The sequence below is a fragment of the Populus trichocarpa genome, chromosome 8 (assembly GCF_000002775.5).
Source record: "Populus trichocarpa isolate Nisqually-1 chromosome 8, P.trichocarpa_v4.1, whole genome shotgun sequence".
NCBI classification, from domain to species: domain Eukaryota; kingdom Viridiplantae; phylum Streptophyta; class Magnoliopsida; order Malpighiales; family Salicaceae; genus Populus; species Populus trichocarpa.
In genome coordinates, this window is record NC_037292.2 from 15,278,634 (window position 1) to 15,291,371 (window position 12,738).

Genomic DNA, 12,738 nt, shown 5'->3' on the forward strand with positions numbered 1-12,738 from the left:
TTAGATTTTCTTCTTCGTATAATAATCTAATGGTTAAGCGTAATGGGCTACAAGGTTAACATTTTACTTTATTAACAAAAACAAAAAAAGAGATGGCATTTCTATACTGTGGAGTGTATTGTAGTATATAAGTAAAATTATTATGGATTGTAATGGTATTTTTCTTTTTTTTTCTTTGTGATTTTTAATATGAACATTTAATTTTTTTTCAACTGGGATAATTAAATTGGCTTTCTATGGTTTGATTGATTTTTCACTTTTTCTTTGTTATTTGAAAAATTACATTTTTCTTTTGTGGTCAACAAAACATTTTAAATTAAATAAAAAGATAATTTTTCCCATTATATATAATATATTTGTTTTGCATAATTTTACCCTAAACCACGTTTCTTTCTCTTCTAAAATAACATTTCTCCCTCCTGTCTTTCTCTCTCCTAAAACTCAACACATAAATTGACACAAAAGTGTGTCCTCTAATGGTTTTATTAATGTTAGGTTACTTAAGTTTGGGTTGACAATATAAATGGGTGAAGTTCTTCATGTTGTTTATTTTCAGCCCATGGGCCAACTTTGATCCTGATTTTGCATGTCTCCATTGCATGTGAAAATAAGTTTATCATGTGTGGTTTTCAAGTCAAAAATATGATATTTTCAAATTGTCCACCCATGCATGCATTTGAGTTTTCTACAAGAAATTGTGTTTGTTTTAATTTTGAAGTTTTCTAAGTGTTTGTTTGAGTTTCTCATAAGTAAAAAATACATCATAATTATTATTTATCTAGTTTTATATCAAAGTCATTTATTACGTCTTAATTATGTCATTTTAGTGTTTTTCTAGATCTGAAGGGTTGTTCCAAATATATAATGTCAAATCAAATCATATATTGAGATCTTTTAACAAATTTTAAATTGAAAATCTTTGACTTGATCTTTTGGCACTCTATCAAGTTTTGTATCTCCTTAATGAGTGGTGGATTATTACCTTAACTTGGTATCTTTAAAGTGATAATTTAATTTATATCTTTATGTTGGTGAGTTAGTTGTATTTGTATCTCTTGGTTTTATACCTTGGAGTGATGAGTGAAAAACATTTTTTTTTATGAGTGAATTGTTACTTTGCAATATTCATACCATCTGGGTATCAAGTTGGTATCATAGTTTAGGATTTACTACCTCGACTGTTCATGGATGTCGTGTGCAAGAATTTGAGAGAGACATTCGTGCTCTTGAGATAGATGAAATGAGAAGGCAAATCCACTAAACAATATGAAAATGAGACGATGATGAGAATAACACTAAAATTGGTTCCTCTAGCAATAATGAGGAGGGTGTTAATCATTTTATTACAAAACACAACATCATACTAGTGATAATTCTTCTTCTCAACATCAAAGAATAGTGAATAAAAATCCTTATCAAGATTTTGACATTAAAGTCAACATTCATAAATTCAAAGGTAAAATGCAACCTAACAAGTTCATTGATTGGCTTCAAATTGTTGAGAGGGTTTTTTATTTTAAAGAGTATCCTGATGAAAGAAAAGTGAAGTTGATGGCTATTAAACTAAAAAAAATATGCTTTCTTATGATGGGAGAATCTTAAGAAGCAAAGGGTTCGTGAGGGTAGAAGTAAGATCAAGTCTTAGAAACAGATGAAAATAGAGTTTAAGAGGAGATTCTTGCCCTAACACTATTAACAAAAGACTCTTCTCAAGTTTTATAATATGATGCAATCTAGATTGATCATAGAAAAGTATACTATGAAATTTGAATTGTTCATGCTAAAGAGTAATATTGTTTAGCCTTAAAAGCAAACAATAACTTGATACTTAACTGGGTTAAGATAGAAAATTTCTAATATGGTTTAGTTAAAACCTTATTAGAAATGATGTGAGAAAACTTGCTTTGAATATGGAAAAATAACAAAAAGAGGTTTGAAAGACTAGTTAGAAATCGACATTTAAGCAGACCTCTTCTAACTTGAAGAATAATTCATTATCTAAGAGTACTTCAACTATAAAGTCTTTTGTTTTTAAAGATCCAGAGAAAGGAAGTGTTGGGGCTAGTCCTAACACAACTAGTTCCTCAAGTTTTAATTCAAAGAAGTGTCTTAAATGATAAGGGTATTACTTTTGATTATCCAAATTATAGAATTATTGTTATTATATAGGAAGAGATAACTAGCAAAGATGGATTTTCAAATGAATCAAATCAAGAAAATGAAGTGACTTATGTTGATTAAGGTGAGTTACTTATCATCTAGCAAACTTTGAGTAATGTTCAAGACAATAGTGAAGATTGGGTTCGTTGCAATATTTTTTACACTTGTTATGGTGTAAATGAGAAAGTTTATGACATGATCATTTCTAATGGTGCTTGTAATAATATGTATCTACTATTATGATAAACAAGTCATAGATAGAAGTATACTATCAAACCTATAAATTGAGATGGATGAAAAACAAGCATGAACAAAAGGTAACAAATAGGTGTCTTATTTTATTTTCCATTAGAAAAAGTATTTTGATCTGGTGTGATGTAATTCATATGGATGCATGTCATTTGTTCATTGGTCATCTATGGCAATATAATATAAAAGTTTAATAATGATAGCTTTAAAAACACATTTTTTTTTTTTTATAAAAGTTGGTGTAAAGATTATTATTGGTCCTTTTAAATCTGGATTTATTTCCAAACCTCTTAAAAGGAAGGAAGGACTTTTGGTTACTTTTTCTAAAATGGAAAAACTTGTTGATGATGTTGGTTTAGCTTATGTTCTTATTGTTTTTTAGGAAAGCTTGAAATGAATGAGTTGGCTTCATAAGTGTAACCCTTGCTTGATGAGTTTTATAATATGGTTTCTAAAGAGATTCCACATGGACTTCCTTTAATGAGGGATATGTTGTAACACCCTCAAATTATAATGTCATGAAATCTCAAACATTTCTTTACTAATGTCAAGTATTGAACAGTATGTCTAAGATTATGGGATTTTTTTTTGAAATTTCGGCATAGTTTCCTTTGTTTTCTGATGTTACCAAGTTATCAACTAGACTTCATTCAATCACAATACTTAAAACTTCCACTTTGATCCAACCATCCTGGATCATATCCCATCTCATCAAATAATATTTCACATAACTATACTTCATTGTATTTTCTCAACCTTACATCATCAACAAATAACACATTAACTACAAACAATTATAAACTCAAAAGATTCATATTGAACTAATTATTACATTAACATGCATTCATCTTTTAAACATGCATGATTATAATTACTAAATATTCTTTTTGAATTAATAATATTAATTCCTTACTCATACATTTTAAATGTATAAGTACCAAAAGCAAAACATTTTCATGATACATATATTACAATCTACATATAATACAAATTACATATAAAGCAAATATATTACATCCCACAAAATAAACAGATTAAAACACAAAGCCCATATTTAACGCTCTGCATCACCTCGTGAAAAACCTGTGTACATAACATTAATAAGAAATAAGGAAGATATAGCACCTTAAAGATGATAAAGCTATTATGTTCACAAGTCTTCAAAATATATCAAATTATCTTTCATCACCAACTTACTATATATCATCATTAATAACCCATTCATAATTTATTAATCCTATACTTATAGGACCTCTGTAACCAACACTCATTGCTTAATTTTTAATTTGGTAATTCACAAATTTTACCTCAAACCTAGTTAACCCTCTTATATAGCCAACTATCAAACCGGTAATTCCATACGAATTACCCAACATCTGGCTATTCTCTATCAATAGCCAATACAACCGGTAATTCCATACAAATTACCATACTAACCGGTAATTCATACTAACCAACCGGTAATCTCATACCAACCGGTAATTCTATACTAACCGGTAATTCATACCAACTCACCGGTAATTCATACTAACTGGTAATTCATACTAACCAACCAGTAATTCCATACAAACTGGTAATTCCATACTAACCCGTAATTCATACCAACTAACTGGTAATTCATACTAACCAACTGGTAATTCAGTTATAATACCAACAGTTTCTTCATCTACTTCTTCCGTATCAACATGTCATAAACAACTCATAACTAATAATAAAACTTTGAATTTTAAAAGAAAGTGATGAATCACTTACCGTCTGCTCGTGATGGCCCAGCTCCTCATACCAACTAACCCGTAATTCATACTAACCGATAATTCATACCAACCAACCGGTAATTCAATTATAATACCAACAGTTTCTTCATCTACATCTTCCATATCAACATGTCATAAACAACTCATAACTAATAATAAAACTTTGAATTTTAAAAGAAAGTGATGAATCACTTACCGTCTGTTCGTGATGGCCCAGCTCCCGATACAACTCCTGAATCAATCAGATTGCATTACATTATTCATCCATTATCATTTCTCCTACGTGCCTAAATTTGAAGCACATAATATCTTTTATTTAATTGGGGTTTACACCAAAATTTTCATTCATTTGTCACCTCATTTTCAACATATAGTTTTAATCAATTTTCTTCTTTTAACTCACTTAAAGAATTCTCCCATGAACTTTTCCTACCATTTATTTATTCCTTCTTTTCACATTCTTATTCTTATGACGTTTCTTCACTTGTTCATATTTTGAATACTTCAAATAAGATAAAGAACATCATTTCTCAAACATAAAACAATCAAAACCTCATTCCTATATTTCAAGTTCTTTTCTTCAAAATTATTCAATTTCTTTCTTAATTACTACTTACATTCACTATTTCTATACTATTCTACCTCAATTCCATCATGTTTACTATTTTTCTCAAAATCCTCAAATTCTCATAAGAATCCTAATTTAAAAAAAATCAAGATTATGAGAAATTAAATCAAATTTAATTGTCATTGTTTGATAACTTACTCAAATAAACCCAAAAACACTTCATTCAAGTAAGAATCTAAACCTTTCATGCTTACCAATCTAAGTTCTCCCAACTTTTCTTCTTCTCCTAGTGTGGCCAGCCCTCCTCACCTTTCTTATATCTTCCTTCACTTTATTCTTCCTTAATTTAATGTTCCAAGTCTTTCAATCTTACAAGTTTCAAAGCTCTCTCACTTTTTCTTGTTTTTCTCTTAACTTCTCACGTTCTTCTCTTATTTTCTTTCCTTTTTTCTTTCCATATTTGTTACTGCCCAGTCAGCAGTTCATAACAGAAAAGGGGCTGCCTTGTTTTATTTTTAATGGCAAATTATCATTTTACCCTTAATGAGTCCTTTTGCTTCCATTTGACGGTCCTTATTCTTTCATATCACTACCGAGCTCCGTTCATCCTAAAATTTTAACCAGATTTTATTTAATATATTTTAAGGTTCCTCATAAAATTTCAGCTCAATCTGATGGTTGGATTTAAAATTACGTTCAATAACATAAAACTAGTCAAATTGTGATTTTTCGTCAAATTTCTGAATTTCTCTAAAAATTCTGAAATTTTAACCCAAGCTAAGAAATCATATTAGAAGGCTCAAAAAAAATTTTAGAATTTTCTGATAACCTGATCAAGAGTTACAAATTTGTTTCTTTTTGTTTTACATGAAACTAGTCAATTTATAATTTTTCGCCCAGAGGTTTTACATATTCATCATTGCATTAATTTCATTTTAGGTGTTATGCCTCCAAACAAGATAACCTATCGAACATATAAAGTTATAAAGGCAAGTTGATGGGCTAATTTCAAAAGGCTTGGTGAGGGAAAATAAGAGTCTATGTGTTGTGCGTGCTTTTTTGTTCCAAAGATAGTCATGGAGAATGTGCATTGATAGTCAAGCAATGAACAAAATCATTATTGACTATCAATTATATATTTCTAGGCTAAATGACTTGCTTGATCATTTTTATGGTGTTATCATATTTTTAAAGATTGATCTTAGAAGTGGCTACGATTAGATTTGAATGAGAGTTGGTGATAAATGGAAAATAGCCTTCAAAATGAGGGGTTAACTTTTTTAATTGATGGTTATGTCATTTGACCTTTCTAATGCACCTAGTACTTTTATACGAATGATGAATCATATGTTTAAACCTTTTATTAGCACATTTATTGTTGTTTATTTTGATTATATTCTTGTATACAATAAGAATAAAGAAGGGTATTTTAGTCACTTATAAGAAGTATTCCAGATTTCGAGGAGTTAAAAGTTTTATGCTAATTTGAAGACATGTGAATTTTTCACTAGCATCCATGCTTTCTTGGTTTTTGTTGTTTTCAATGAAAGAGTGAAAATAGATTCTATGAAGATTAAAGCAATCCTAAGATGACTAAATCCTCAAACTCTTCATGATATTCAAAATTTTCATGTCTTAACATCTTTTTTTATCCGCATTTCATAAAACATTTCAACACTATTATTGCTTTAAACAATGAATGCTTGAAAGGAGGTAGTTTCAAGTGGATTAATGAGGCAGAAAAAAGTTTTGAACTTATGAAGCAAAAGGTGACAAATGCTCATATTTTTTCTTTACTTGATTTTTTAAAGAAGTTTTTGAATTTGAATGTGATATGTCTAATGTTAGAACCGATGTTGTTCTTAGCCAAAAGAGTAAGCCTATTGCTTTTTATAGCAAGAAGCTCAGCGATTCATAGAGAAAATATTTAGTTTATGAAAAAAGAGTTTTATGTCATTGTCCGTGTTTTAGACTATTGGTGTCAACATTTTCATCCAAAACTATTTGTGTTATTTTTCTAATAATAAGGCTTTAAAGTTTCTTAATAGCCAGCAGAAATTGAACTGAATTGATATGAACGCCATGATCACGCGATCATGTAACCCACACGCCAACAATACAACTTTCAGAAAGCTAAAAACTCAGGTTTGAAAGTGTGACACGGAGATTACCTTGAACCTAAAATCTGAAACCCCCGCCCAACAAATAACAATTCATGAATAAGAAGTATATGATTATGCAATGAAAACATTTGTTGTTTGATAAGTCGATTCAGTTCGTTACAAAATCAAAGTATAATAATACTCTCAAACACATATATTTTATTCATCAAAGTATGAAACCTTTACACTCCCTTTCAAAAAGGTATTTATAATGTCAAAGACCTAAAACTTAATGGCTTGAACATAAGACCACAAATACAATAAATTGAATTTTATAACAATTAAAATAACAAAGCTCAAAATTCAATGCAATTCGTTACATTATCAAAGTATAATAATACTCTCAAATACACATATATTTTATTCATCAAAGTCTGAAACCCTTATACTCCCTTTCAAAAGGGTATTTATAATGCCAAAGACCTAAAACTTAATGGTCTGAACATAAGACCACAAATACAATATATTAAATTTTATAATAATTAAAATAACAAAGCTTAAAATTCAATGCAAGCATGAAGCCAAAAGTGTCATTGAAAAAGGAGGTTGATAGCCTTGTGTTTGGCTCTATAAAGACTTCACAACTCAAGAAAATCTAGTGTTTGCTGCCTTCCCCTTTTTTATTTTAAATTTTATTCAAGTCTCATTACTATCTCCTTTCTTGATTACATTAATTAAAGTATATTTATCCTTTGTTGAAGTCTAAACACTTATCTTGGCCCAAATATCTTGAATCAGCCCAATCAATACCTCTTTAATTTTCTTGGCCCTTGATCTTGTAATTGACCTAATTGGTAACTCTAGAGAATCATGTGATAATATTTGTTGATTCTCATTATCCTTTGTGTTAGTTGGCTGGTCCATATCAAAAAGACATGCTCATTGGATTGAATTTCTACAAACTTTTAGTTTCTCTATGAAGCATAAATATAAGGTTCATAATATTGTTACTAATGCTTTGAGTCCAAGACATTTATTATTGAATAATATGTAAGTGGAAATGACAAGTTTTTAAGTGTTATAAGATCTTTATAAGCATTATTGTGATTTCAGCAAGATATAGGATGATGCGAATGTGGGGTTTCCATGCATTTTGTTATATTAGAGGGTTATATTTTCAAAGGAAATTGTTTGTGTATTCCTCAAGGTTCTTCGAGGGAAAACATTATTTTTTAAGCTGACAACGATGGACTTAATGGACACTTCAGAAGAGATAAAACACTTGTTGTTATCAATGATAATTTCTTTTAGCCAAAGATGGAGAAAGATGTTACAAAGCTCATACAACATTGTAGGACATGCTATATTGCCAAATCACATAGTCAAAATTCATGTTTATACACTCCACTTCTGGTAACTGTTGTGATGTCGCGGTCGTACAAATTAATTACCCTAACTTAAAACACACAAGATAGTATAGAGCAACCAAGGGGTCGATCCCACAAAGAAGGTTTAGTTCAGATTTTTATGCTATACGTTATGCAATTGGGGGGAGTTTGATTTGTAATGATTTAAACTATGGCAGAAATTAAACTAGCAAACAAAATCAATTAAAACTGAAATTTATCAAGAAAACAAACCTTGGTTGCAAGCATACATCCACCAACAGAAATCAGAACAGATCCTTGAAACGAAACTCCAGTTTATATTCTGAATTTTTATCTTTTCTTAACGTTGGTTAATTAATGGATCCGCCGTATAACTAACCCTAACCAACAAACAATCACAGTGTCCGCACTAATGATTTAATCCAATGGCAGCCTTAAGATCTAGATAAATTTATTAATCTTAACAACCAAGTTGTCTGCTTGTGTTGCTTTGATCGAATGTTCTCCCTAAGTTTAATAACATAGTTCCGCTACAATTATCAAGCTTAGTTGCTTCACAAGTTTATATACCACAACTCCGGTTTTGATATCAAACTTAGCAATAGATTGTTCACAATAATAACTTACAGTCCGCTCTAGCAATTAAGATAAACAATCATATGAAATATGCATAGGAAAACAAACATACTCATTCATAATACAAACTGAAAATAAATGGAAGAATAAATCTCACAGTTCTTGAAATCTGAAGGTTTTTGCATCCTTGCAACCAAGAAAATGAGCTTAGCCTTGCATATCTATTGAATAACTACTCCAAAAGATAGAAGAAAGCATTATTTCTAGTTTGTAGAAGGGAGAGTTTGTGTTTCTTCTCTTATGGCTACCACCCTTCTTTCTTTGATTCTACTGCACTCTCTCTCCCTCTCTCTTGGCTCTCTTAATAACATAAACTTAGCTGTCTATTTATACACAAATTGTAAGTAAGAAAAATCAAAGTTCAAGTGTGAACATCAATAGATGGTGGTAGTGTGAAGGCGGCTGGCGGCTGGTTTATGGTTGGTGGCTTGAGGTTGGTGGCTGCCTTCCTTGACCTTCTAGATTGATTTACTAGAGGAGCTAAATTGCTAAAATAAAAACTTGGATGTCGGTTTGGATGCTTCGGGATGTAATTTAGATTCGTTTCTTCATGAAACCTGTTTGCTGGCAGAATTCAGTCGTCATCTTTGAAAACTCATATCTCCCACATATGATATCGTTTTTTGCTACAATTTGGAGCATTTGTATACCTTTGAGTCAGGAATCCAACAAAATTGAGTTTGTATAAATTGGACTTCTGAAGCTCCAGGTATTGAATTTTGAATGACCAAAGGTCAACACTGGCAGAATGCGAGATTTGACTTTAAAGGATGTGATTTCCATGCTCTTTGTCTTTTTATTTTTCTTGACTTAGATTTCCAGAAAGGTATGGATGTTAGCTTTCTAATTCCACTGGAATCACTTCGTTTCAACTTCTATAACTCACGCTCTGCACAAACCATCGACTGAACGTCAAATCTGCCAATTACCTCCAATTTACTCCTTTTTGCATCTTTCATCTAAAAGTGCCTTCAAAACATACAACAAAGAATATCAAGGAAATTCATATAAATAACATAGGCAAAACACTAGTTAAATGTGGGTGAAACTATCGAATAATATGGTTACATCAATAACCAAAACTCCTTGGAAAGATATCAGCATGGATTTTGTGATGGGCTTGCCTAGAAGTTCAAGAAATAAAGATTCAGTTATAGTGGTGGCTGTTTATTTCTTTAAAATAGTGCACTTTATTCCATATAGCAAAACACTTGATGTTACTACTATTACTGATTTATACTTAAGGAGATTGTTAGACTTCATGATATTCCAAAAACAACAACTTCAGATTGAGATTCCAAGTTCATGAGTGATTTTTGGTGTATACTTTGAAGGAAACTTGATACTCATATTCAATTTAACACTACTTGTCATCCACAAACTGATAAGCAAACTAAAGTCGTCAATAAGAGTTTAAGAAGTCTTGGGAGAAGTTTGGTGAAGAAGAATATTCAAGATTGGGATATTGTATTACCACAAGCTGAATTCGCTTACAACCATTCAACTAGCTAGAGTGTAGATTGTAGTCGTTTTCAAGTTATGTATGGTCAGAATCTATTGATTCCATTAGACTTAATTTCTTTTCCAACACGTCAGAATTTTAATGGTGATGTTGAAGAAAGGGCCAAACAACTTAAAAAGTTGCACGAACAAGTTTATGACAAGATTGAAAGGCAAAACTATAAGTATCATTCTTAAGCTAATAAGCATAGTAAGTATATAGATTTCAAAGAAGGTGATTGATTGAAGGCATCTCAATAAGGAAAGGTTTCCACAAGGTAAGTTTGTTATGCTTAAACCTAGAGTTGATGGTCCATTTAAGGTTCTGAAGTAGATTGATGAAAATACCTACAAGATTAAGCTACCCGCATATCTAGACATTTTAGACACTTTTAACGTGGCTTACTTAGGTCTTTTCTATGGTGATGATAGTACATATAACCCGAGGATGAGTCTTTTTCAACTAGGAGAACATGGCATAAGTGTCTTGTAATGGTCCTAATGATGTTGGTTTACTTGAGTTTGGATTGGTAACGTAAATGGATAAAGTTTTTTATGTTATTATTTTCATCCCATGGGCCAACTTTGAGCCTTATTTTGCATGTCTTCGTTACATGGAAAAATAAGTTTAGCATATGTGTTTTTCAAGTTTAAAATGTGATCTTTCTAGATTGTTCAACCATGTATGCATTGGAGTTTTCTACAATAAGTTATGCATGTTTTAATTTTTGAGTTTTCTAAGAATTTGCTTGTGTTTCTTATAAGTAAAAAATATGTGATGATTATTATTTATCTAATTTTCTGTTAAAGTCATTTACTTAGGTCTCAATTATGTTATTTTAGTGTTTTTCTAAACTTGAAGGGTTGTTTCAAGTATATATTATTGAATCAGATGACATATTGAAATTTTTTAGCAAATTTTGAATAGAAAGTTTTTGACAATCTATCAAATTTTATATATCATTTGTAAGTTTACTTTTAACTTTGTATTTGATTTAATTTGTATCTTTAGAGTTATTGGTATTTACAAACACTAAATCTTAATTTCTCTGATTCACTTGAAAACTTGACAAATTTATTTTTGCTTCTCCTTTTTACAACCCACACTTTGGTCCCACTCCTCTTTCTATTGGAATTCTAAAAAATTTATCATTTTTTAATTTCAAGGGTAACAAATTCACGGGTTCCATTCCTCAGAAAATTGAGTTGCTAAAGTCTCCAATTGAATTAACCTTTCAAGAGAAGGATATGTGGGCCCTGCTTCGAGATGAAGAAACAATAAAAGACAAGTTGATATAGATTTGTTGACAGTCGGGGATTGTGATGGATGTGGGTTTATGACTATGTTTGGATTTGGTCTAGTGGTGGTTTATGAGACGGGGAAATGGTGGCAGTGGCTTTTAACCATTATTAAGTGTCCCTTAGTACACGACACCTCACTGTGTGGATTAACAACAATATCTCTTTTTATGAATTCCAATGATAACACAAATACAAAATGACTAGCAGTAGATGGTCAAATTTAAGTGCTTCAATCCTAGGATAACCACTTTGTGCCAAAGCCTAATCCATGTCTGAAAATTGCATATAAGTGTTGGCACCACATGATTACACTCTTTGTTCTGTCGTTTTGCTACACCGGCCAAATAAAAGCTATGGCAACAACTGCAGAGATCCGGGAGCTCAACTTTCCAAATCGGTGACTTATAGGTGCTCTTTTTGAAGAATGAAAAAGATTCTGAGAATAAATACTTAGTAAGGCTCTTTCAAAAGTAAATGTTTTTGCTTCCCTGAAAAAAATAAATAGCTGCAATTGAGTTAGCATTGAAAGTAGATGTTGAATTAGAGACACTAGAAGTAGATCCAATTGGGCAAAAAATAAAAAAACTAAGGATCCATTTCGAACTTCAAGTGTTAAGAAGCATAAGTGAGATTTATCTAACTTTGTTGCTATGGAAGGAGTTGTAAGACATAGATAGATTTAGGCATGATTATTTTTAGAGAAAAATAAGAAATTATGTTATTTTTGTTATTTCAAGTCACTAGAAACATTTTAGCATTAAATTAAATATAATGGTAAATTTGTAAATAATACAAGATTTTTTGTTGATTTTCTTTAGTCAAAATAAGAGGATGTAAAGTGTTATAAAATTAATAAAGTTGATAAGAGAAAGTGTAATTGTAAAACCCAATAAAAAGATAGTATTAGGCCTACGTATGCTAGGAAAAAATTAAAAGAAACCAACCAGCCTGCTCTAGGTAGAAATTGAGGGGGGAACTGGCATATCCTAGGTGGGAATTGTAGGGAAGTAACCAGCCCTAAGATAACCTAAAAGAGGGATAAGAACAAACATGACCAACACCCAAATACCCTCATCTCA